The 16,393-nt window shown below is 46.8% G+C and overlaps 51 non-coding genes and 31 pseudogenes across 51 annotated transcripts; all 82 read left to right on the top strand.

Annotated features, from left to right (window-relative positions):
* The first annotated feature begins 66 nt into the window (after positions 1 to 66).
* LOC144414789 (5S ribosomal RNA) lies at positions 67 to 185 on the top strand. Its single transcript, XR_013470680.1, has one exon. It is a non-coding gene; the product is annotated as a 5S ribosomal RNA (ribosomal RNA).
* An 81-nt stretch (positions 186 to 266) lies between these two features.
* LOC144412742 (5S ribosomal RNA) lies at positions 267 to 375 on the top strand (annotated as a pseudogene).
* An 85-nt stretch (positions 376 to 460) lies between these two features.
* LOC144416856 (5S ribosomal RNA) lies at positions 461 to 579 on the top strand. Its single transcript, XR_013472749.1, has one exon. It is a non-coding gene; the product is annotated as a 5S ribosomal RNA (ribosomal RNA).
* An 81-nt stretch (positions 580 to 660) lies between these two features.
* Positions 661 to 779, top strand: LOC144412291 (5S ribosomal RNA; annotated as a pseudogene).
* Positions 780 to 860: 81 nt separating this feature from the next.
* Positions 861 to 979, top strand: LOC144413736 (5S ribosomal RNA). Its single transcript, XR_013469627.1, has one exon. It is a non-coding gene; the product is annotated as a 5S ribosomal RNA (ribosomal RNA).
* An 81-nt stretch (positions 980 to 1,060) lies between these two features.
* On the top strand, positions 1,061 to 1,169 carry LOC144412741 (5S ribosomal RNA; annotated as a pseudogene).
* Positions 1,170 to 1,254: 85 nt separating this feature from the next.
* LOC144414659 (5S ribosomal RNA) lies at positions 1,255 to 1,373 on the top strand. The gene has a single exon (XR_013470549.1). It is a non-coding gene; the product is annotated as a 5S ribosomal RNA (ribosomal RNA).
* An 81-nt stretch (positions 1,374 to 1,454) lies between these two features.
* Positions 1,455 to 1,573, top strand: LOC144414778 (5S ribosomal RNA). Its single transcript, XR_013470669.1, has one exon. It is a non-coding gene; the product is annotated as a 5S ribosomal RNA (ribosomal RNA).
* Positions 1,574 to 1,654: 81 nt separating this feature from the next.
* Positions 1,655 to 1,773, top strand: LOC144414788 (5S ribosomal RNA). The gene has a single exon (XR_013470679.1). It is a non-coding gene; the product is annotated as a 5S ribosomal RNA (ribosomal RNA).
* Positions 1,774 to 1,854: 81 nt separating this feature from the next.
* On the top strand, positions 1,855 to 1,963 carry LOC144412740 (5S ribosomal RNA; annotated as a pseudogene).
* An 85-nt stretch (positions 1,964 to 2,048) lies between these two features.
* Positions 2,049 to 2,167, top strand: LOC144414504 (5S ribosomal RNA). The gene has a single exon (XR_013470394.1). It is a non-coding gene; the product is annotated as a 5S ribosomal RNA (ribosomal RNA).
* An 81-nt stretch (positions 2,168 to 2,248) lies between these two features.
* Positions 2,249 to 2,367, top strand: LOC144412012 (5S ribosomal RNA; annotated as a pseudogene).
* An 81-nt stretch (positions 2,368 to 2,448) lies between these two features.
* Positions 2,449 to 2,567, top strand: LOC144418051 (5S ribosomal RNA; annotated as a pseudogene).
* Positions 2,568 to 2,648: 81 nt separating this feature from the next.
* Positions 2,649 to 2,767, top strand: LOC144413735 (5S ribosomal RNA). Its single transcript, XR_013469626.1, has one exon. It is a non-coding gene; the product is annotated as a 5S ribosomal RNA (ribosomal RNA).
* An 85-nt stretch (positions 2,768 to 2,852) lies between these two features.
* LOC144417363 (5S ribosomal RNA) lies at positions 2,853 to 2,971 on the top strand. The gene has a single exon (XR_013473256.1). It is a non-coding gene; the product is annotated as a 5S ribosomal RNA (ribosomal RNA).
* An 85-nt stretch (positions 2,972 to 3,056) lies between these two features.
* On the top strand, positions 3,057 to 3,175 carry LOC144418021 (5S ribosomal RNA; annotated as a pseudogene).
* An 81-nt stretch (positions 3,176 to 3,256) lies between these two features.
* LOC144415586 (5S ribosomal RNA) lies at positions 3,257 to 3,375 on the top strand. The gene has a single exon (XR_013471478.1). It is a non-coding gene; the product is annotated as a 5S ribosomal RNA (ribosomal RNA).
* Positions 3,376 to 3,456: 81 nt separating this feature from the next.
* On the top strand, positions 3,457 to 3,575 carry LOC144414607 (5S ribosomal RNA). The gene has a single exon (XR_013470496.1). It is a non-coding gene; the product is annotated as a 5S ribosomal RNA (ribosomal RNA).
* Positions 3,576 to 3,656: 81 nt separating this feature from the next.
* On the top strand, positions 3,657 to 3,775 carry LOC144413734 (5S ribosomal RNA). The gene has a single exon (XR_013469625.1). It is a non-coding gene; the product is annotated as a 5S ribosomal RNA (ribosomal RNA).
* Positions 3,776 to 3,856: 81 nt separating this feature from the next.
* Positions 3,857 to 3,974, top strand: LOC144413035 (5S ribosomal RNA; annotated as a pseudogene).
* Positions 3,975 to 4,055: 81 nt separating this feature from the next.
* Positions 4,056 to 4,174, top strand: LOC144417611 (5S ribosomal RNA; annotated as a pseudogene).
* Positions 4,175 to 4,255: 81 nt separating this feature from the next.
* On the top strand, positions 4,256 to 4,374 carry LOC144415676 (5S ribosomal RNA). Its single transcript, XR_013471569.1, has one exon. It is a non-coding gene; the product is annotated as a 5S ribosomal RNA (ribosomal RNA).
* Positions 4,375 to 4,455: 81 nt separating this feature from the next.
* LOC144416324 (5S ribosomal RNA) lies at positions 4,456 to 4,574 on the top strand. Its single transcript, XR_013472217.1, has one exon. It is a non-coding gene; the product is annotated as a 5S ribosomal RNA (ribosomal RNA).
* An 85-nt stretch (positions 4,575 to 4,659) lies between these two features.
* On the top strand, positions 4,660 to 4,778 carry LOC144416734 (5S ribosomal RNA). The gene has a single exon (XR_013472627.1). It is a non-coding gene; the product is annotated as a 5S ribosomal RNA (ribosomal RNA).
* Positions 4,779 to 4,859: 81 nt separating this feature from the next.
* LOC144415675 (5S ribosomal RNA) lies at positions 4,860 to 4,978 on the top strand. The gene has a single exon (XR_013471568.1). It is a non-coding gene; the product is annotated as a 5S ribosomal RNA (ribosomal RNA).
* An 81-nt stretch (positions 4,979 to 5,059) lies between these two features.
* LOC144416323 (5S ribosomal RNA) lies at positions 5,060 to 5,178 on the top strand. Its single transcript, XR_013472216.1, has one exon. It is a non-coding gene; the product is annotated as a 5S ribosomal RNA (ribosomal RNA).
* Positions 5,179 to 5,263: 85 nt separating this feature from the next.
* Positions 5,264 to 5,382, top strand: LOC144414591 (5S ribosomal RNA). The gene has a single exon (XR_013470481.1). It is a non-coding gene; the product is annotated as a 5S ribosomal RNA (ribosomal RNA).
* An 81-nt stretch (positions 5,383 to 5,463) lies between these two features.
* LOC144416119 (5S ribosomal RNA) lies at positions 5,464 to 5,582 on the top strand. The gene has a single exon (XR_013472013.1). It is a non-coding gene; the product is annotated as a 5S ribosomal RNA (ribosomal RNA).
* Positions 5,583 to 5,663: 81 nt separating this feature from the next.
* Positions 5,664 to 5,782, top strand: LOC144416973 (5S ribosomal RNA). The gene has a single exon (XR_013472865.1). It is a non-coding gene; the product is annotated as a 5S ribosomal RNA (ribosomal RNA).
* An 81-nt stretch (positions 5,783 to 5,863) lies between these two features.
* On the top strand, positions 5,864 to 5,982 carry LOC144413733 (5S ribosomal RNA). The gene has a single exon (XR_013469624.1). It is a non-coding gene; the product is annotated as a 5S ribosomal RNA (ribosomal RNA).
* Positions 5,983 to 6,063: 81 nt separating this feature from the next.
* On the top strand, positions 6,064 to 6,182 carry LOC144417891 (5S ribosomal RNA; annotated as a pseudogene).
* An 81-nt stretch (positions 6,183 to 6,263) lies between these two features.
* On the top strand, positions 6,264 to 6,382 carry LOC144416691 (5S ribosomal RNA). Its single transcript, XR_013472584.1, has one exon. It is a non-coding gene; the product is annotated as a 5S ribosomal RNA (ribosomal RNA).
* Positions 6,383 to 6,463: 81 nt separating this feature from the next.
* On the top strand, positions 6,464 to 6,582 carry LOC144415599 (5S ribosomal RNA). Its single transcript, XR_013471491.1, has one exon. It is a non-coding gene; the product is annotated as a 5S ribosomal RNA (ribosomal RNA).
* An 81-nt stretch (positions 6,583 to 6,663) lies between these two features.
* On the top strand, positions 6,664 to 6,782 carry LOC144413732 (5S ribosomal RNA). Its single transcript, XR_013469623.1, has one exon. It is a non-coding gene; the product is annotated as a 5S ribosomal RNA (ribosomal RNA).
* Positions 6,783 to 6,863: 81 nt separating this feature from the next.
* LOC144417890 (5S ribosomal RNA) lies at positions 6,864 to 6,982 on the top strand (annotated as a pseudogene).
* Positions 6,983 to 7,063: 81 nt separating this feature from the next.
* Positions 7,064 to 7,182, top strand: LOC144416488 (5S ribosomal RNA). The gene has a single exon (XR_013472381.1). It is a non-coding gene; the product is annotated as a 5S ribosomal RNA (ribosomal RNA).
* Positions 7,183 to 7,263: 81 nt separating this feature from the next.
* LOC144417889 (5S ribosomal RNA) lies at positions 7,264 to 7,382 on the top strand (annotated as a pseudogene).
* Positions 7,383 to 7,463: 81 nt separating this feature from the next.
* LOC144415758 (5S ribosomal RNA) lies at positions 7,464 to 7,582 on the top strand. The gene has a single exon (XR_013471651.1). It is a non-coding gene; the product is annotated as a 5S ribosomal RNA (ribosomal RNA).
* Positions 7,583 to 7,663: 81 nt separating this feature from the next.
* Positions 7,664 to 7,782, top strand: LOC144413731 (5S ribosomal RNA). Its single transcript, XR_013469622.1, has one exon. It is a non-coding gene; the product is annotated as a 5S ribosomal RNA (ribosomal RNA).
* An 81-nt stretch (positions 7,783 to 7,863) lies between these two features.
* LOC144417888 (5S ribosomal RNA) lies at positions 7,864 to 7,982 on the top strand (annotated as a pseudogene).
* Positions 7,983 to 8,062: 80 nt separating this feature from the next.
* On the top strand, positions 8,063 to 8,181 carry LOC144416487 (5S ribosomal RNA). Its single transcript, XR_013472380.1, has one exon. It is a non-coding gene; the product is annotated as a 5S ribosomal RNA (ribosomal RNA).
* An 81-nt stretch (positions 8,182 to 8,262) lies between these two features.
* On the top strand, positions 8,263 to 8,371 carry LOC144412379 (5S ribosomal RNA; annotated as a pseudogene).
* An 81-nt stretch (positions 8,372 to 8,452) lies between these two features.
* On the top strand, positions 8,453 to 8,571 carry LOC144412571 (5S ribosomal RNA; annotated as a pseudogene).
* An 81-nt stretch (positions 8,572 to 8,652) lies between these two features.
* Positions 8,653 to 8,761, top strand: LOC144412193 (5S ribosomal RNA; annotated as a pseudogene).
* An 81-nt stretch (positions 8,762 to 8,842) lies between these two features.
* Positions 8,843 to 8,961, top strand: LOC144418005 (5S ribosomal RNA; annotated as a pseudogene).
* An 85-nt stretch (positions 8,962 to 9,046) lies between these two features.
* On the top strand, positions 9,047 to 9,165 carry LOC144416768 (5S ribosomal RNA). Its single transcript, XR_013472661.1, has one exon. It is a non-coding gene; the product is annotated as a 5S ribosomal RNA (ribosomal RNA).
* An 81-nt stretch (positions 9,166 to 9,246) lies between these two features.
* On the top strand, positions 9,247 to 9,365 carry LOC144413730 (5S ribosomal RNA). Its single transcript, XR_013469621.1, has one exon. It is a non-coding gene; the product is annotated as a 5S ribosomal RNA (ribosomal RNA).
* An 81-nt stretch (positions 9,366 to 9,446) lies between these two features.
* LOC144416080 (5S ribosomal RNA) lies at positions 9,447 to 9,565 on the top strand. Its single transcript, XR_013471974.1, has one exon. It is a non-coding gene; the product is annotated as a 5S ribosomal RNA (ribosomal RNA).
* An 81-nt stretch (positions 9,566 to 9,646) lies between these two features.
* Positions 9,647 to 9,765, top strand: LOC144413729 (5S ribosomal RNA). The gene has a single exon (XR_013469620.1). It is a non-coding gene; the product is annotated as a 5S ribosomal RNA (ribosomal RNA).
* Positions 9,766 to 9,846: 81 nt separating this feature from the next.
* LOC144415130 (5S ribosomal RNA) lies at positions 9,847 to 9,965 on the top strand. The gene has a single exon (XR_013471022.1). It is a non-coding gene; the product is annotated as a 5S ribosomal RNA (ribosomal RNA).
* Positions 9,966 to 10,046: 81 nt separating this feature from the next.
* Positions 10,047 to 10,165, top strand: LOC144413727 (5S ribosomal RNA). The gene has a single exon (XR_013469618.1). It is a non-coding gene; the product is annotated as a 5S ribosomal RNA (ribosomal RNA).
* An 81-nt stretch (positions 10,166 to 10,246) lies between these two features.
* On the top strand, positions 10,247 to 10,365 carry LOC144413940 (5S ribosomal RNA). Its single transcript, XR_013469830.1, has one exon. It is a non-coding gene; the product is annotated as a 5S ribosomal RNA (ribosomal RNA).
* An 81-nt stretch (positions 10,366 to 10,446) lies between these two features.
* LOC144417887 (5S ribosomal RNA) lies at positions 10,447 to 10,565 on the top strand (annotated as a pseudogene).
* Positions 10,566 to 10,645: 80 nt separating this feature from the next.
* Positions 10,646 to 10,764, top strand: LOC144416485 (5S ribosomal RNA). The gene has a single exon (XR_013472378.1). It is a non-coding gene; the product is annotated as a 5S ribosomal RNA (ribosomal RNA).
* Positions 10,765 to 10,845: 81 nt separating this feature from the next.
* On the top strand, positions 10,846 to 10,954 carry LOC144412378 (5S ribosomal RNA; annotated as a pseudogene).
* Positions 10,955 to 11,035: 81 nt separating this feature from the next.
* Positions 11,036 to 11,154, top strand: LOC144412569 (5S ribosomal RNA; annotated as a pseudogene).
* An 81-nt stretch (positions 11,155 to 11,235) lies between these two features.
* On the top strand, positions 11,236 to 11,344 carry LOC144412192 (5S ribosomal RNA; annotated as a pseudogene).
* An 81-nt stretch (positions 11,345 to 11,425) lies between these two features.
* Positions 11,426 to 11,544, top strand: LOC144418004 (5S ribosomal RNA; annotated as a pseudogene).
* An 85-nt stretch (positions 11,545 to 11,629) lies between these two features.
* On the top strand, positions 11,630 to 11,748 carry LOC144416767 (5S ribosomal RNA). The gene has a single exon (XR_013472660.1). It is a non-coding gene; the product is annotated as a 5S ribosomal RNA (ribosomal RNA).
* An 81-nt stretch (positions 11,749 to 11,829) lies between these two features.
* LOC144417403 (5S ribosomal RNA) lies at positions 11,830 to 11,948 on the top strand. The gene has a single exon (XR_013473296.1). It is a non-coding gene; the product is annotated as a 5S ribosomal RNA (ribosomal RNA).
* An 81-nt stretch (positions 11,949 to 12,029) lies between these two features.
* LOC144416079 (5S ribosomal RNA) lies at positions 12,030 to 12,148 on the top strand. The gene has a single exon (XR_013471973.1). It is a non-coding gene; the product is annotated as a 5S ribosomal RNA (ribosomal RNA).
* Positions 12,149 to 12,229: 81 nt separating this feature from the next.
* Positions 12,230 to 12,348, top strand: LOC144413726 (5S ribosomal RNA). The gene has a single exon (XR_013469617.1). It is a non-coding gene; the product is annotated as a 5S ribosomal RNA (ribosomal RNA).
* Positions 12,349 to 12,429: 81 nt separating this feature from the next.
* LOC144413725 (5S ribosomal RNA) lies at positions 12,430 to 12,548 on the top strand. The gene has a single exon (XR_013469616.1). It is a non-coding gene; the product is annotated as a 5S ribosomal RNA (ribosomal RNA).
* An 81-nt stretch (positions 12,549 to 12,629) lies between these two features.
* LOC144417886 (5S ribosomal RNA) lies at positions 12,630 to 12,748 on the top strand (annotated as a pseudogene).
* Positions 12,749 to 12,828: 80 nt separating this feature from the next.
* On the top strand, positions 12,829 to 12,947 carry LOC144416484 (5S ribosomal RNA). The gene has a single exon (XR_013472377.1). It is a non-coding gene; the product is annotated as a 5S ribosomal RNA (ribosomal RNA).
* An 81-nt stretch (positions 12,948 to 13,028) lies between these two features.
* Positions 13,029 to 13,137, top strand: LOC144412376 (5S ribosomal RNA; annotated as a pseudogene).
* An 81-nt stretch (positions 13,138 to 13,218) lies between these two features.
* Positions 13,219 to 13,337, top strand: LOC144412568 (5S ribosomal RNA; annotated as a pseudogene).
* Positions 13,338 to 13,418: 81 nt separating this feature from the next.
* LOC144414541 (5S ribosomal RNA) lies at positions 13,419 to 13,537 on the top strand. The gene has a single exon (XR_013470431.1). It is a non-coding gene; the product is annotated as a 5S ribosomal RNA (ribosomal RNA).
* Positions 13,538 to 13,618: 81 nt separating this feature from the next.
* On the top strand, positions 13,619 to 13,737 carry LOC144418003 (5S ribosomal RNA; annotated as a pseudogene).
* An 81-nt stretch (positions 13,738 to 13,818) lies between these two features.
* LOC144414540 (5S ribosomal RNA) lies at positions 13,819 to 13,937 on the top strand. Its single transcript, XR_013470430.1, has one exon. It is a non-coding gene; the product is annotated as a 5S ribosomal RNA (ribosomal RNA).
* Positions 13,938 to 14,018: 81 nt separating this feature from the next.
* Positions 14,019 to 14,137, top strand: LOC144417483 (5S ribosomal RNA; annotated as a pseudogene).
* Positions 14,138 to 14,218: 81 nt separating this feature from the next.
* On the top strand, positions 14,219 to 14,337 carry LOC144413724 (5S ribosomal RNA). The gene has a single exon (XR_013469615.1). It is a non-coding gene; the product is annotated as a 5S ribosomal RNA (ribosomal RNA).
* Positions 14,338 to 14,418: 81 nt separating this feature from the next.
* LOC144416078 (5S ribosomal RNA) lies at positions 14,419 to 14,537 on the top strand. The gene has a single exon (XR_013471972.1). It is a non-coding gene; the product is annotated as a 5S ribosomal RNA (ribosomal RNA).
* Positions 14,538 to 14,618: 81 nt separating this feature from the next.
* On the top strand, positions 14,619 to 14,737 carry LOC144415405 (5S ribosomal RNA). Its single transcript, XR_013471297.1, has one exon. It is a non-coding gene; the product is annotated as a 5S ribosomal RNA (ribosomal RNA).
* Positions 14,738 to 14,818: 81 nt separating this feature from the next.
* On the top strand, positions 14,819 to 14,937 carry LOC144417885 (5S ribosomal RNA; annotated as a pseudogene).
* An 81-nt stretch (positions 14,938 to 15,018) lies between these two features.
* On the top strand, positions 15,019 to 15,137 carry LOC144416483 (5S ribosomal RNA). Its single transcript, XR_013472376.1, has one exon. It is a non-coding gene; the product is annotated as a 5S ribosomal RNA (ribosomal RNA).
* Positions 15,138 to 15,218: 81 nt separating this feature from the next.
* LOC144412375 (5S ribosomal RNA) lies at positions 15,219 to 15,327 on the top strand (annotated as a pseudogene).
* Positions 15,328 to 15,408: 81 nt separating this feature from the next.
* On the top strand, positions 15,409 to 15,527 carry LOC144412514 (5S ribosomal RNA; annotated as a pseudogene).
* An 81-nt stretch (positions 15,528 to 15,608) lies between these two features.
* Positions 15,609 to 15,727, top strand: LOC144413723 (5S ribosomal RNA). The gene has a single exon (XR_013469614.1). It is a non-coding gene; the product is annotated as a 5S ribosomal RNA (ribosomal RNA).
* Positions 15,728 to 15,808: 81 nt separating this feature from the next.
* On the top strand, positions 15,809 to 15,927 carry LOC144418341 (5S ribosomal RNA; annotated as a pseudogene).
* An 85-nt stretch (positions 15,928 to 16,012) lies between these two features.
* Positions 16,013 to 16,131, top strand: LOC144416766 (5S ribosomal RNA). Its single transcript, XR_013472659.1, has one exon. It is a non-coding gene; the product is annotated as a 5S ribosomal RNA (ribosomal RNA).
* Positions 16,132 to 16,212: 81 nt separating this feature from the next.
* On the top strand, positions 16,213 to 16,331 carry LOC144413722 (5S ribosomal RNA). The gene has a single exon (XR_013469613.1). It is a non-coding gene; the product is annotated as a 5S ribosomal RNA (ribosomal RNA).
* The last annotated feature ends 62 nt before the right edge of the window (positions 16,332 to 16,393 follow it).

Here is a 16,393-nt window from a genome sequence, read left to right as displayed (position 1 = left end):
ATTCGATTTTGCTCTGTTTTCTAACAATTGCAAAATATAAATAGCCGAATAGACTACTACTTTATCGCCTACAACCATACCACCTTGAATGCACCCGATCTCGTTCGATCTCGGAAGTTAAGCAATGTCGGGCTCGGTTAGTACTTGCATGGGTGACCGGCTGGGAATACCGAGTGTCGTAGGCTTTTTGTCGCCGTTTCATTCGATTTTGCTCTGTTTTCCAACAACTACGATATACAAATAGCCCAATAGACTACTACTTTATCGCCTACAACCATACCACGTTGAATGCACCCGATCTCGTAAGTTAAGCAATGTCGGGCTCGGTTAGTACTTGCATGGGTGACCGGCTGGGAATACCGAGTGTCGTAGGCTTTTTTTTCGTCGCCGTTCCATTCGTTTTTGCTCTGTTTTCCAACAACTGCGAAATACAAATAGCCGAATAGACTACTACTTTATCACCTACAACCATACCACGTTGAATGCACCCGATCTCGTTCGATTTCGGAAGTTAAGCAATGTCGGGCTCGGTTAGTACTTGCATGGGTGACCGGCTGGGAATACCGAGTGTCGTAGGCTTTTCGTCGCCGTTTCATTCGATTTTGCTCTGTTTTCCAACAACTGCGAAATACAAATAACCGAATAGACTACTACTTTATCGCCTACAACCATACCACGTTGAATGCACCCGTTATCGTTTGATCTCGGAAGTTAAGCAATGTCGGGCTCAGTTAGTACTTGCTTGGGTGACCGGCTGGGAATACCGAGTGTCGTAGGCTTTTCGTCGCCGTTTCATTCGATTTTGCTCTGTTTTCCAACAACTGCGAAATGCAAATAGCCGAATAGACTACTGCTTTATCGCCTACAACCATACCACGTTGAATGCACCCGATCTCGTTCGATCTCGGAAGTTAAGCAATGTCGGGCTCGGTTAGTACTTGCATGGGTGACCGGCTGGGAATACCGAGTGTCGTAGGCTTTTTGTCGCCGTTTCATTCGATTTTGCTCTGTTTTCCAACAACTACGATATACAAATTGCCGAATAGACTACTACTTTATCGCCTACAACCATACCACGTTGAATGCACCCGATCTCGTAAGTTAAGCAATGTCGGGCTCGGTTAGTACTTGCATGGGTGACCGGCTGGGAATACCGAGTGTCGTAGGCTTTTTTTTCGTCGCCGTTCCATTCGTTTTTGCTCTGTTTTCCAACAACTGCGAAATACAAATAGCCGAATAGACTACTACTTTATCGCCTACAACCATACCACGTTGAATGCACCCGATCTCGTTTGATCTCGGAAGTTAAGCAATGTCGGGCTCGGTTAGTACTTTCATGGGTGACCGGCTGGGAATACCGAGTGTCGTAGGCTTTTCGTCGCCGTTTCATTCGATTTTGCTCTGTTTTCCAACAACTGCGAAATACAAATAGCCGAATAGACTACTACTTGATCGCCTACAACCATACCACGTTGAATGCACCCGATCTCGTTCGATCTCGGAAGTTAAGCAATGTCGGGCTCGGTTAGTACTTGCCTGGGTGACCGGCTGGGAATACCGAGTGTCGTAGGCTTTTCGTCGCCGTTTCATTCGGTTTTGCTCTGTTTTCTAACAATTGCAAAATATAAATAGCCGAATAGACTACTACTTTATCGCCTACAACCATACCACCTTGAATGCACCCGATCTCGTTCGATCTCGGAAGTTAAGCAATGTCGGGCTCGGTTAGTACTTGCATGGGTGACCGGCTGGGAATACCGAGTGTCGTAGGCTTTTTGTCGCCGTTTCATTCGATTTTGCTCTGTTTTCCAACAACTACGATATACAAATAGCCCAATAGACTACTACTTTATCGCCTACAACCATACCACGTTGAATGCACCCGATCTCGTAAGTTAAGCAATGTCGGGCTCGGTTAGTACTTGCATGGGTGACCGGCTGGGAATACCGAGTGTCGTAGGCTTTTTTTTCGTCGCCGTTCCATTCGTTTTTGCTCTGTTTTCCAACAACTGCGAAATACAAATAGCCGAATAGACTACTACTTTATCGCCTACAACCATACCACGTTGAATGCACCCGATCTCGTTCGATCTCGGAAGTTAAGCAATGTCGGGCTCGGTTAGTACTTTCATGGGTGACCGGCTGGGAATACCGAGTGTCGTAGGCTTTTCGTCGCCGTTTCATTCGATTTTGCTCTGTTTTCCAACAACTGCGAAATACAAATAGCCGAATAGACTACTACTTGATCGCCTACAACCATACCACGTTGAATGCACCCGATCTCGTTCGATCTCGGAAGTTAAGCATAGTCGGGTTCGGTTAGTACTTGCATGGGTGACCGGCTGGGAATACGGAGTGTCGTAAGCTTTTCGTCGTCGTTTCATTCGATTTTGCTGTGTTTTCTAACAACTGCGAAATACAAATAGCCGAATAGACTACTACTTTATCGCCTACAACCATACCACGGTGAATGCACCTGATCTCGTTCGATCTCGGAAGTTAAGCAATGTCGGGCTCGGTTAGTACTTGCATGTGTGACCGGCTGGGAATACCGAGTGTCGTAGGCTTTTCGTCGCCGTTTCATTCGATTTTGCTCTGTTTTCTAACAACTGCGAAATACAAATAGCCGAATAGACTACTACTTTATTGCCTACAACCATACCACGTTGAATGCACCCGATCTCGTTCGATCTCGGAAGTTAAGCAATGTCGGGCTCGGTTAGTACTTGCATGGGTGACCGGCTGGGAATACCGAGTGTCGTAGGCTTTTTTTTCGTCGCCGTTCCATTCTTTTTTTCTCTGTTTTCTAACAACTGCAAAATACAAATAGCAGAACAGACTACTACTTTATCGACTACAACCGTACCACGTTGAATGCACCCGATCTCGTTCGATCTCGGAAGTTAAGCAATGTCGGGCTCGGTTAGTACTTGCATGGGTGACCGGCTGCGAATACCGAGTGTCGTAGGCTTTTCTTTCGTCGCCGTTCCATTCGTTTTTTCTCTGTTTTCTAACAACTGCAAAATACAAATAGCAGAACAGACTACTACTTTATCGACTACAACCATACCACGTTGAATGCACCCGATCTCGTTCGATTTCGGAAGTTAAGCAATGTCGGGCTCGGTTAGTACTTGCATGAGTGACCGGCTGGGAATACCGAGTGTCGTAGGCTTTTTGTCGCCGCTTCAGTCGATTTTGCTCTGTTTTCCAACAACTGCGAAATACAAATAGCCGAATAGACTACTACTTTATCGCCTACAACCATACCACGTTGAATGCACCCGATCTCGTTCGATCTCGGAGGTTAAGCAATGTCGGGCTCGGTTAGTACTTGCATGGGTGACCGACTGGGAATACCGAGTGTCGTAGGCTTTTCGTCACCGTTTCATTCGATTTTGCTCTGTTTTCCAACAACTGCAAAATACAAATAGCCGAATAGACTACTACTTTATCGCCTACAACCATACCACGTTGAATGCACCCGATCTCGTTCGATCTCTGAAGTTAAGCAATGTCGGGCTCGGTTAGTACTTGCATGGGTGACCGGCTGGGAATACCGAGTGTTGTAGGCTTTTCGTCGCCGTTTCATTCGATTTTGCTCTGTTTTCCAACAACTGCGAAATACAAATAGCCGAATAGACTACTACTTTATCGCCTACAACCATACCACGTTGAATGCACCCGATCTCGTTCGATCTCGGAAGTTAAGCAATGTCGGGCTCGGTTAGTACTTGCATGGGTGACCGGCTGGGAATACCGAGTGTCGTAGGCTTTTCGTCGCCGTTTCATTCCATTTTGCTCTGTTTTCCAACAACTGCGAAATACAAATAGCAGAATAGACTACTACTTTATCGCCTACAACCATACAACGTTGAATGCACCCGATCTCGTCGATCTCGGAAGTTAAGCAATGTCGGGTTCGGTTAGTACTTGCATGGGTGACAGGCTGGGAATACCGAGTGTCGTAAGCTTTTCGTCGTCGTTTCATTCGATTTTCCTGTGTTTTCTAACAACTGCGAAATACAAATAGCAGAATAGACTACTACTTTATCGCCTACAACCATACCACGTTGAATGCTCCCGATCTTGTTCGATCTCGGAAGTTAAGCAATGTCAGGCTTGGTTAGTACTTGCATGGGTGACCGGCTGGGAATACCGAGTGTCGTAGGCTTTTCGTCGCCGTTTCATTCGATTTTGCTCTGTTTTCTAACAACTGCGAAATACAAATAGCCGAATAGACTACTACTTTATCGCCTACAACCATACCACGGTGAATGCACCCGATCTCGTTCGATCTCGGAAGTTAAGCAATGTCGGGCTCGGTTAGTACTTGCATGGGTGACCGGCTGGGAATACCGAGTGTCGTAGGCTTTTCGTCGCCGTTTCATTCGATTTTGCTCTGTTTTCCAACAACTGCGAAATACAAATAGCCGAATAGACTACTACTTTATTGCCTACAACCATACCACGTTGAATGCACCCGATCTCGTTCGATCCCGGAAGTTAAGCAATGTCGGGCTCGGTTAGTACTTGCATGGGTGACCGGCTGGGAATACCGAGTGTCGTAGGCTTTTTTTTCGTCGCCGTTCCATTCGTTTTTTCTCTGTTTTCTAACAACTGCAAAATACAAATAGCAGAACAGGCTACTACTTTATTGACTACAACCATACCACGTTGAATGCACCCGATCTCGTTCGATCTCGGAAGTTAAGCAATGTCGGGCTCGGTTAGTACTTGCATGGATGACCGGCTGGGAATACCGAGTGTCGTAGGCTTTTCGTCGCCGTTTCATTCGATTTTGCTCTGTTTTCTAACAACTGCGAAATACAAATAGCCGAATAGACTACTACTTTATCGCCTACAACCATACCACGGTGAATGCACCCGATCTCGTTCGATCTCGGAAGTTAAGCAATGTCGGGCTCGGTTAGTACTTGCATGGGTGACCGGCTGGGAATACCGAGTGTCGTAGGCTTTTCGTCGCCGTTTCATTCGATTTTGCTCTGTTTTCCAACAACTGCGAAATACAAATAGCCGAATAGACTACTACTTTATTGCCTACAACCATACCACGTTGAATGCACCCGATCTCGTTCGATCCCGGAAGTTAAGCAATGTCGGGCTCGGTTAGTACTTGCATGGGTGACCGGCTGGGAATACCGAGTGTCGTAGGCTTTTTTTTCGTCGCCGTTCCATTCGTTTTTTCTCTGTTTTCTAACAACTGCAAAATACAAATAGCAGAACAGGCTACTACTTTATCGACTACAACCATACCACGTTGAATGCACCCGATCCCGTTCGATCTCGGAAGTTAAGCAATGTCGGGCTCGGTTAGTACTTGCATGGGTGACCGGCTGGGAATACCGAGTGTCGTAGGCTTTTCGTCGCCTCTTCATTCGATTTTGCTCTGTTTTCCAACAACTGCAAAATACAAATAGCCGAATAGACTTCTACTTTATCGCCTACAACCATACCACGTTGAATGCACCCGATCTCGTTCGATCTCGGAAGTTAAGCAATTTCGGGCTCGGTTAGTACTTGCATGGGTGACCGGCTGGGAATACCGAGTGTCGTAGGCTTTTCGTCGCCGTTTCATTCGATTTTGCTCTGTTTTCCAACAACTGCGAAATACAAATAGCCGAATAGACTACTACTTTATCGCCTACAACCATACCACGTTGAATGCACCCGATCTCGTTCGATCTCGGAAGTTAAGCAATGTCGGGCTCGGTTAGTACATGCATGGGTGACCGGCTTGGAATACCGAGTGTCGTAGGCTTTTCGTCGCCGTTTCATTCGATTTTGCTCTGTTTTCCAACAACTGCGAAATACAAATAGCCGAATAGACTACTACTTTATCGCCTACAACCATACCACGTTGAATGCACCCGATCTCGTTCGATCTCGGAAGTTAAGCAATGTCGGGCTCGGTTAGTACTTGCATGGGTGACCGGCTGGGAATACCGAGTGTCGTAGGCTTTTGGTCGCCGTTTCATTCGATTTTGCTCTGTTTTCCAACAACTGCGAAATACAAATAGCCGAATAGACTACTACTTTATCGCCTACAACCATACCACGTTGAATGCACCCGTTATCGTTCGATCTCGGAAGTTAAGCAATGTCGGGCTCGGTTAGTACTTGCATGGGTGACCGGCTGGGAATACCGAGTGTCGTAGGCTTTTCGTCGCCGTTTCATTCGATTTTGCCCTGTTTTCCAACAACTGCGAAATACAAATAGCCGAATAGACTACTACTTTATCGCCTACAACCATACCACGTTGAATGCACCCGATCTCGTTCGATCTCGGAAGTTAAGCAATGTCGGGCTCGGTTAGTACTTGCATGGGTGACCGCCTGGGAATACCGAGTGTCGTAGGCTTTTTGTCGCCGTTTCATTCGATTTTGCTCTGTTTTCCAACAACTGCAAAATACAAATAGCCGAATAGACTACTACTTTATCGCCTACAACCATACCACGTTGAATGCACCCGATCTCGTTCGATCTTGGAAGTTAAGCAATGTCGGGCTCGGTTAGTACTTGCATGGGTGACCGGCTGGGAATACCGAGTGTCGTAGGCTTTTCGTCGCCGTTTCATTCGATTTTGCTCTGTTTTCCAACAACTGCGAAATACAAATAGCCGAATAGACTACTACTTTATCGCCTACAACCATACCACGTTGAATGCACCCGATCTCGTTCGATCTCGGAAGTTAAGCAATGTCGGGCTCGGTTAGTACTTGCATGGGTGACCGGCTGGGAATACCGAGTGTCGTAGGCTTTTGGTCGCCGTTTCATTCGATTTTGCTCTGTTTTCCAACAACTGCGAAATACAAATAGCCGAATAGACTACTACTTTATCGCCTACAACCATACCACGTTGAATGCACCCGTTATCGTTCGATCTCGGAAGTTAAGCAATGTCGGGCTCGGTTAGTACTTGCATGGGTGACCGGCTGGGAATACCGAGTGTCGTAGGCTTTTCGTCGCCGTTTCATTCGATTTTGCTCTGTTTTCCAACAACTGCGAAATACAAATAGCCGGATAGACTACTACTTTATCGCCTACAACCATACCACGTTGAATGCACCCAATCTCGTTCGATCTCGGAAGTTAAGCAATGTCGGGCTCGGTTAGTACTTGCATGGGTGACCGGCTGGGAATACCGAGTGTCGTAGGCTTTTGGTCGCCGTTTCATTCGATTTTGCTCTGTTTTCCAACAACTGCGAAATACAAATAGCCGAATAGACTACTACTTTATCGCCTACAACCATACCACGTTGAATGCACCCGTTATCGTTCGATCTCGGAAGTTAAGCAATGTCGGGCTCGGTTAGTACTTGCATGGGTGACCGGCTGGGAATACCGAGTGTCGTAGGCTTTTCGTCGCCGTTTCATTCGATTTTGCCCTGTTTTCCAACAACTGCGAAATACAAATAGCCGAATAGACTACTACTTTATCGCCTACAACCATACCACGTTGAATGCACCCGATCTCGTTCGATCTCGGAAGTTAAGCAATGTCGGTCTCGGTTAGTACTTGCATGGGTGACCGGCTGGGAATACCGAGTGTCGTAGGCTTTTTGTCGCCGTTTCATTCGATTTTGCTCTGTTTTCCAACAACTGCAAAATACAAATAGCCGAATAGACTACTACTTTATCGCCTACAACCATACCACGTTGAATGCACCCGATCTCGTTCGATCTCGGAAGTTAAGCAATGTCGGGCTCGGTTAGTACTTGCATGGGTGACCGGCTGGGAATACCGAGTGTCGTAGGCTTTTGGTCGCCGTTTCATTCGATTTTGCTCTGTTTTCCAACAACTGCGAAATACAAATAGCCGAATAGACTACTACTTTATCGCCTACAACCATACCACGTTGAATGCACCCGTTATCGTTCGATCTCGGAAGTTAAGCAATGTCGGGCTCGGTTAGTACTTGCATGGGTGACCGGCTGGGAATACCGAGTGTCGTAGGCTTTTCGTCGCCGTTTCATTCGTTTTGCTCTGTTTTCCAACAACTGCGAAATACAAATAGCCGGATAGACTACTACTTTATCGCCTACAACCATACCACGTTGAATGCACCCAATCTCGTTCGATCTCGGAAGTTAAGCAATGTCGGGCTCGGTTAGTACTTGCATGGGTGACCGGCTGGGAATACCGAGTGTCGTAGGCTTTTCGTCGCCGTTTCATTCGATTTTGCTTTGTTTTCCAACAACTGCGAAATACAAATAGCCGAATAGACTACTACTTTATCGCCTACAACCATACCACGTTGAATGCACTCGATCTCGGAAGTTAAGCAATGTCGGGCTCGGTTAGTACTTGCATGGGTGACCGGCTGGGAATACCGAGTGTCGTAGGCTTTTTGTCGCCGTTTCATTCGATTTTGCTCTGTTTTCCAACAACTGCGAAATACAAATAGCCGAATAGACTACTACTGTATCGCCTACAACCATACCACGGTGAATGCACCCGTTATCGTTCGATCTCGGAAGTTAAGCAATGTCAGGCTCGGTTAGTACTTGCATGGGTGACCGGCTGGGAATACCGAGTGTCGTAGGCTTTTCGTCGCCGTTTCATTCGATTTTGCTCTGTTTTCCAACAACTGCGAAATACAAATAGCCGAATAGACTACTACTGTATCGCCTACAACCATACCACGGTGAATGCACCCGATCTCGGAAGTTAAGCATTGTCGGGCTCGGTTAGTACTTGCATGGGTGACCGGCTGGGAATACCGAGTGTCGTAGGCTTTTCGTCGCCGTTTCATTCGATTTTGCTCTGTTTTCCAACAACTGCGAAATACAAATAGCCGAATAGACTACTACTTTATTGCCTACAACCATACCACGTTGAATGCACCCGATATCGTTCGATCCCGGAAGTTAAGCAATGTCGGGCTCGGTTAGTACTTGCATGGGTGACCGGCTGGGAATACCGAGTGTCGTAGGCTTTTTTTTCGTCGCCGTTCCATTCGTTTTTTCTCTGTTTTCTAACAACTGCAAAATACAAATAGCAGAACAGGCTACTACTTTATCGACTACAACCATACCACGTTGAATGCACCCGATCTCGTTCGATCTCGAAAGTTAAGCAATGTCGGGCTCGGTTAGTACTTGCATGGGTGACCGGCTGGGAATACCGAGTGTCGTAGGCTTTTCGTCGCCTCTTCATTCGATTTTGCTCTGTTTTCCAACAACTGCAAAATACAAATAGCCGAATAGACTTCTACTTCATGGCCTACAACCATACCACGTTGAATGCACCCGATCTCGTTCGATCTCGGAAGTTAAGCAATGTCGGGCTCGGTTAGTACTTGCATGGGTGACCGGCTGGGAATACCGAGTGTCGTAGGCTTTTCGTCGCCGTTTCATTCGATTTTGCTCTGTTTTCCAACAACTGCGAAATACAAATAGCCGAATAGACTACTACTTTATCGCCTACAACCATACCACGTTGAATGCACCCGATCTCGTTCGATCTCGGAAGTTAAGCAATGTCGGGCTCGGTTAGTGCTTGCATGGGTGACCGGCTGGGAATACCGAGTGTCGTAGGCTTTTCGTCGCCGTTTCATTCGATTTTGCTCTGTTTTCCAACAACTGCGAAATACAAATAGCCGAATAGACTACTACTTTATCGCCTACAACCATACCACGTTGAATGCACCCGATCTCGTTCGATCTCGGAAGTTAAGCAATGTCGGGCTCGGTTAGTACTTGCATGGGTGACCGGCTGGGAATACCGAGTGTCGTAGGCTTTTTGTCGCCGTTTCATTCGATTTTGCTCTGTTTTCCAACAACTGCAAAATACAAATAGCCGAATAGACTACTACTTTATCGCCTACAACCATATCACGTTGAATGCACCCGATCTCGTTCGATCTCGGAAGTTAAGCAATGTCGGGCTCGGTTAGTACTTGCATGGGTGACCGGCTGGGAATACCGAGTGTCGTAGGCTTTTGGTCGCCGTTTCATTCGATTTTGCTCTGTTTTCCAACAACTGCGAAATACAAATAGCCGAATAGACTACTACTTTATCGCCTACAACCATACCACGTTGAATGCACCCGATCTCGTTCGATCTCGGAAGTTAAGCAATGTCGGGCTCGGTTAGTACTTGCATGGGTGACCGGCTGGGAATACCGAGTGTCGTAGGCTTTTTGTCGCCGTTTCATTCGATTTTGCTCTGTTTTCCAACAACTGCAAAATACAAATAGCCGAATAGACTACTACTTTATCGCCTACAACCATACCACGTTGAATGCACCCGATCTCGTTCGATCTCGGAAGTTAAGCAATGTCGGGCTCGGTTAGTACTTGAATGGGTGACCGGCTGGGAATACCGAGTGTCGTAGGCTTTTGGTCGCCGTTTCATTCGATTTTGCTCTGTTTTCCAACAACTGCGAAATACAAATAGCCGAATAGACTACTACTTTATCGCCTACAACCATACCACGTTGAATGCACCCGTTATCGTTCGATCTCGGAAGTTAAGCAATGTCGGGCTCGGTTAGTACTTGCATGGGTGACCGGCTGGGAATACCGAGTGTCGTAGGCTTTTCGTCGCCGTTTCATTCGTTTTGCTCTGTTTTCCAACAACTGCGAAATACAAATAGCCGGATAGACTACTACTTTATCGCCTACAACCATACCACGTTGAATGCACCCAATCTCGTTCGATCTCGGAAGTTAAGCAATGTCGGGCTCGGTTAGTACTTGCATGGGTGACCGGCTGGGAATACCGAGTGTCGTAGGCTTTTCGTCGCCGTTTCATTCGATTTTGCTTTGTTTTCCAACAACTGCGAAATACAAATAGCCGAATAGACTACTACTTTATCGCCTACAACCATACCACGTTGAATGCACTCGATCTCGGAAGTTAAGCAATGTCGGGCTCGGTTAGTACTTGCATGGGTGACCGGCTGGGAATACCGAGTGTCGTAGGCTTTTTGTCGCCGTTTCATTCGATTTTGCTCTGTTTTCCAACAACTGCGAAATACAAATAGCCGAATAGACTACTACTGTATCGCCTACAACCATACCACGGTGAATGCACCCGTTATCGTTCGATCTCGGAAGTTAAGCAATGTCAGGCTCGGTTAGTACTTGCATGGGTGACCGGCTGGGAATACCGAGTGTCGTAGGCTTTTCGTCGCCGTTTCATTCGATTTTGCTCTGTTTTCCAACAACTGCGAAATACAAATAGCCGAATAGACTACTACTGTATCGCCTACAACCATACCACGGTGAATGCACCCGATCTCGGAAGTTAAGCATTGTCGGGCTCGGTTAGTACTTGCATGGGTGACCGGCTGGGAATACCGAGTGTCGTAGGCTTTTCGTCGCCGTTTCATTCGATTTTGCTCTGTTTTCCAACAACTGCGAAATACAAATAGCCGAATAGACTACTACTTTATTGCCTACAACCATACCACGTTGAATGCACCCGATATCGTTCGATCCCGGAAGTTAAGCAATGTCGGGCTCGGTTAGTACTTGCATGGGTGACCGGCTGGGAATACCGAGTGTCGTAGGCTTTTTTTTCGTCGCCGTTCCATTCGTTTTTTCTCTGTTTTCTAACAACTGCAAAATACAAATAGCAGAACAGGCTACTACTTTATCGACTACAACCATACCACGTTGAATGCACCCGATCTCGTTCGATCTCGAAAGTTAAGCAATGTCGGGCTCGGTTAGTACTTGCATGGGTGACCGGCTGGGAATACCGAGTGTCGTAGGCTTTTCGTCGCCTCTTCATTCGATTTTGCTCTGTTTTCCAACAACTGCAAAATACAAATAGCCGAATAGACTTCTACTTTATGGCCTACAACCATACCACGTTGAATGCACCCGATCTCGTTCGATCTCGGAAGTTGAGCAATGTCGGGCTCGGTTAGTACTTGCATGGGTGACCGGCTGGGAATACCGAGTGTCGTAGGATTTTCGTCGCCGTTTCATTCGATTTTGCTCTGTTTTCCAACAACTGCGAAATACAAATAGCCGAATAGACTACTACTTTATCGCCTACAACCATACCACGTTGAATGCACCCGATCTCGTTCGATCTCGGAAGTTAAGCAATGTCGGGCTCGGTTAGTGCTTGCATGGGTGACCGGCTGGGAATACCGAGTGTCGTAGGCTTTTCGTCGCCGTTTATTTCGATTTTGCTCTGTTTTCCAACAACTGCGAAATACAAATAGCCGAATAGACTACTACTTTATCGCCTACAACCATACCACGTTGAATGCACCCGATCTCGTTCGATCTCGGAAGTTAAGCAATGTCGGGCTCGGTTAGTACTTGCATGGGTGACCGGCTGGGAATACCGAGTGTCGTAGGCTTTTTGTCGCCGTTTCATTCGATTTTGCTCTGTTTTCCAACAACTGCAAAATACAAATAGCCGAATAGACTACTACTTTATCGCCTACAACCATACCACGTTGAATGCACCCGATCTCGTTCGATCTCGGAAGTTAAGCAATGTCGGGCTCGGTTAGTACTTGCATGGGTGACCGGCTGGGAATACCGAGTGTCGTAGGCTTTTGGTCGCCGTTTCATTCGATTTTGCTCTGTTTTCCAACAACTGCGAAATACAAATAGCCGAATAGACTACTACTTTATCGCCTACAACCATACCACGTTGAATGCACCCGTTATCGTTCGATCTCGGAAGTTAAGCAATGTCGGGCTCGGTTAGTACTTGCATGGGTGACCGGCTGGGAATACCGAGTGTCGTAGGCTTTTCGTCGCCGTTTCATTCGTTTTGCTCTGTTTTCCAACAACTGCGAAATACAAATAGCCGGATAGACTACTACTTTATCGCCTACAACCATACCACGTTGAATGCACCCAATCTCGTTCGATCTCGGAAGTTAAGCAATGTCGGGCTCGGTTAGTACTTGCATGGGTGACCGGCTGGGAATACCGAGTGTCGTAGGCTTTTCGTCGCCGTTTCATTCGATTTTGCTTTGTTTTCCAACAACTGCGAAATACAAATAGCCGAATAGACTACTACTTTATCGCCTACAACCATACCACGTTGAATGCACTCGATCTCGGAAGTTAAGCAATGTCGGGCTCGGTTAGTACTTGCATGGGTGACCGGCTGGGAATACCGAGTGTCGTAGGCTTTTTGTCGCCGTTTCATTCGATTTTGCTCTGTTTTCCAACAACTGCGAAATACAAATAGCCGAATAGACTACTACTGTATCGCCTACAACCATACCACGGTGAATGCACCCGTTATCGTTCGATCTCGGAAGTTAAGCAATGTCAGGCTCGGTTAGTACTTGCATGGGTGACCGGCTGGGAATACCGAGTGTCGTAGGCTTTTCGTCGCCGTTTCATTCGATTTTGCTCTGTTTTCCAACAACTGCGAAATACAAATAGCCGAATAGACTACTACTGTATCGCCTACAACCATACCACGGTGAATGCACCCGATCTCGTTCGATCTCGGAAGTTAAGCATTGTCGGGCTCGGTTAGTACTTGCATGGGTGACCGGCTGGGAATACCGAGTGTCGTAGGCTTTTCGTCGCCGTTTCATTCGATTTTGCTCTGTTTTCCAACAACTGCGAAATACAAATAGCCGAATAGACTACTACTTTATTGCCTACAACCATACCACGTTGAATGCACCCGATATCGTTCGATCCCGGAAGTTAAGCAATGTCGGGCTCGGTTAGTACTTGCATGGGTGACCGGCTGGGAATACCGAGTGTCGTAGGCTTTTCGTCGCCGTTTCATTCGATTTTGCTCTGTTTTCCAACAACTGCGAAATACAAATAGCCGAATAGACTACTACTGTATCGCCTACAACCATACCACGGTGAATGCACCCGATCTCGTTCGATCTCGGAAGTTAAGCATTGTCGGGCTCGGTTAGTACTTGCATGGGTGACCGGCTGGGAATACCGAGTGTCGTAGGCTTTTCGTCGCCGTTTCATTCGATTTTGCTCTGTTTTCTAACAACTGCAAAATACAAATAGCAGAACAGGCTACTACTTTATCGACTACAACCATATCACGTTGAATGCACCCGATCTCGTTCGATCTCGAAAGTTAAGCAATGTCGGGCTCGGTTAGTACTTGCATGGGTGACCGGCTGGGAATACCGAGTGTCGTAGGCTTTTCGTCGCCTCTTCATTCGATTTCGCTCTGTTTTCCAACAACTGCAAAATACAAATAGCCGAATAGACTTCTACTTTATGGCCTACAACCATACCACGTTGAATGCACCCGATCTCGTTCGATCTCGGAAGTTAAGCAATGTCGGGCTCGGTTAGTACTTGCATGGGTGACCGGCTGGGAATACCGAGTGTCGTAGGCTTTTCGTCGCCGTTTCATTCGATTTTGCTCTGTTTTCCAACAACTGCGAAATACAAATAGCCGAATAGACTACTACTTTATCGCCTACAACCATACCACGTTGAATGCACCCGATCTCGTTCGATCTCGGAAGTTAAGCAATGTCGGGCTCGGTTAGTGCTTGCATGGGTGACCGGCTGGGAATACCGAGTGTCGTAGGCTTTTCGTCGCCGTTTCATTCGATTTTGCTCTGTTTTCCAACAACTGCGAAATACAAATAGCCGAATAGACTACTACTTTATCGCCTACAACCATACCACGTTGAATGCACCCGATCTCGTTCGATCTCGGAAGTTAAGCAATGTCGGGCTCGGTTAGTACTTGCATGGGTGACCGGCTGGGAATACCGAGTGTCGTAGACTTTTGGTCGCCGTTTTATTCGATTTTGCTCTGTTTTCCAACAACTGCGAAATACAAATAGCCGAATAGACTACTACTTTATCGCCTACAACCATACCACGTTGAATGCACCCGTTATCGTTCGATCTCGGAAGTTAAGCAATGTCGGGCTCGGTTAGTACTTGCATGGGTGACCGGCTGGGAATACCGAGTGTCGTAGGCTTTTCGTCGCCGTTTCATTCGATTTTGCTCTGTTTTCCAACAACTGCGAAATACAAATAGCCGAATAGACTACTACTTTATCGCCTACAACCATACCACGTTGAATGCACCCAATCTCGTTCGATCTCGGAAGTTAAGCAATGTCGGGCTCGGTTAGTACTTGCATGGGTGACCGGCTGGGAATACCGAGTGTCGTAGGCTTTTCGTCGCCGTGTCATTCGATTTTGCTCTGTTTTCCAACAACTGCGAAATTCAAATAGCCGAATAGACTACTACTTTATCGCCTACAACCATACCACGTTGAATGCACTCGATCTCGGAAGTTAAGCAATGTCGGGCTCGGTTAGTACTTGCATGGGTGACCGGCTGGGAATACCGAGTGTCGTAGGCTTTTGGTCGCCGTTTCATTCGATTTTGCTCTGTTTTCCAACAACTGCGAAATACAAATAGCCGAATAGACTACTACTTTATCGCCTACAACCATACCACGTTGAATGCACCCGTTATCGTTCGATCTCGGAAGTTAAGCAATGTCAGGCTCGGTTAGTACTTGCATGGGTGACCGGCTGGGAATACCGAGTGGCGTAGGCTTTTCGTCGCCGTTTCATTCGATTTTGCTCTGTTTTCCAACAACTGCGAAATACAAATAGCCGAATAGACTACTACTTTATCGCCTACAACCATACCACGTTGAATGCACCCGATCTCGTTCGATCTCGGAAGTTAAGCAATGTCGGGCTCGGTTAGTACTTGCATGGGTGACCGGCTGGGAATACCGAGTGTCGTAGGCTTTTTGTCGCCGTTTCATTCGATTTTGCTCTGTTTTCCAACAACTGCGAAATACAAATAGCCGAATAGACTACTACTTTATCGCCTACAACCATACCACGTTGAATGCACCCGTTATCGTTCGATCTCGAAAGTTAAGCAATGTCGGGCTCGGTTAGTACTTGCATGGGTGACCGGCTGGGAATACCGAGTGTCGTAGGCTTTTTTTTCGTCGCCGTTCCATTCGTTTTTTCTCTGTTTTCTAACAACTGCAAAATACAAATAGCAGAACAGGCTACTACTTTATCGACTACAACCATACCACGTTGAATGCACCCGATCTCGTTCGATCTCGAAAGTTAAGCAATGTCGGGCTCGGTTAGTACTTGCATGGGTGACCGGCTGGGAATACCGAGTGTCGTAGGCTTTTCGTCGCCTCTTCATTCGATTTCGCTCTGTTTTCCAACAACTGCAAAATACAAATAGCCGAATAGACTTCTACTTTATGGCCTACAACCATACCACGTTGAATGCACCCGATCTCGTTCGATCTCGGAAGTTAAGCAATGTCGGGCTCGGTTAGTACTTGCATGGGTGACCGGCTGGGAATACCGAGTGTCGTAGGCTTTTCGTCGCCGTTTCATTCGATTTTGCTCTGTTTTCCAACAACTGCGAAATACAAATAGCCG

The sequence above is a fragment of the Styela clava genome, chromosome 15 (genome assembly GCF_964204865.1).
Source record: "Styela clava chromosome 15, kaStyClav1.hap1.2, whole genome shotgun sequence".
Lineage (NCBI taxonomy): Eukaryota > Metazoa > Chordata > Ascidiacea > Stolidobranchia > Styelidae > Styela > Styela clava.
This window is presented reverse-complemented; position numbering and strand designations above follow the sequence as displayed.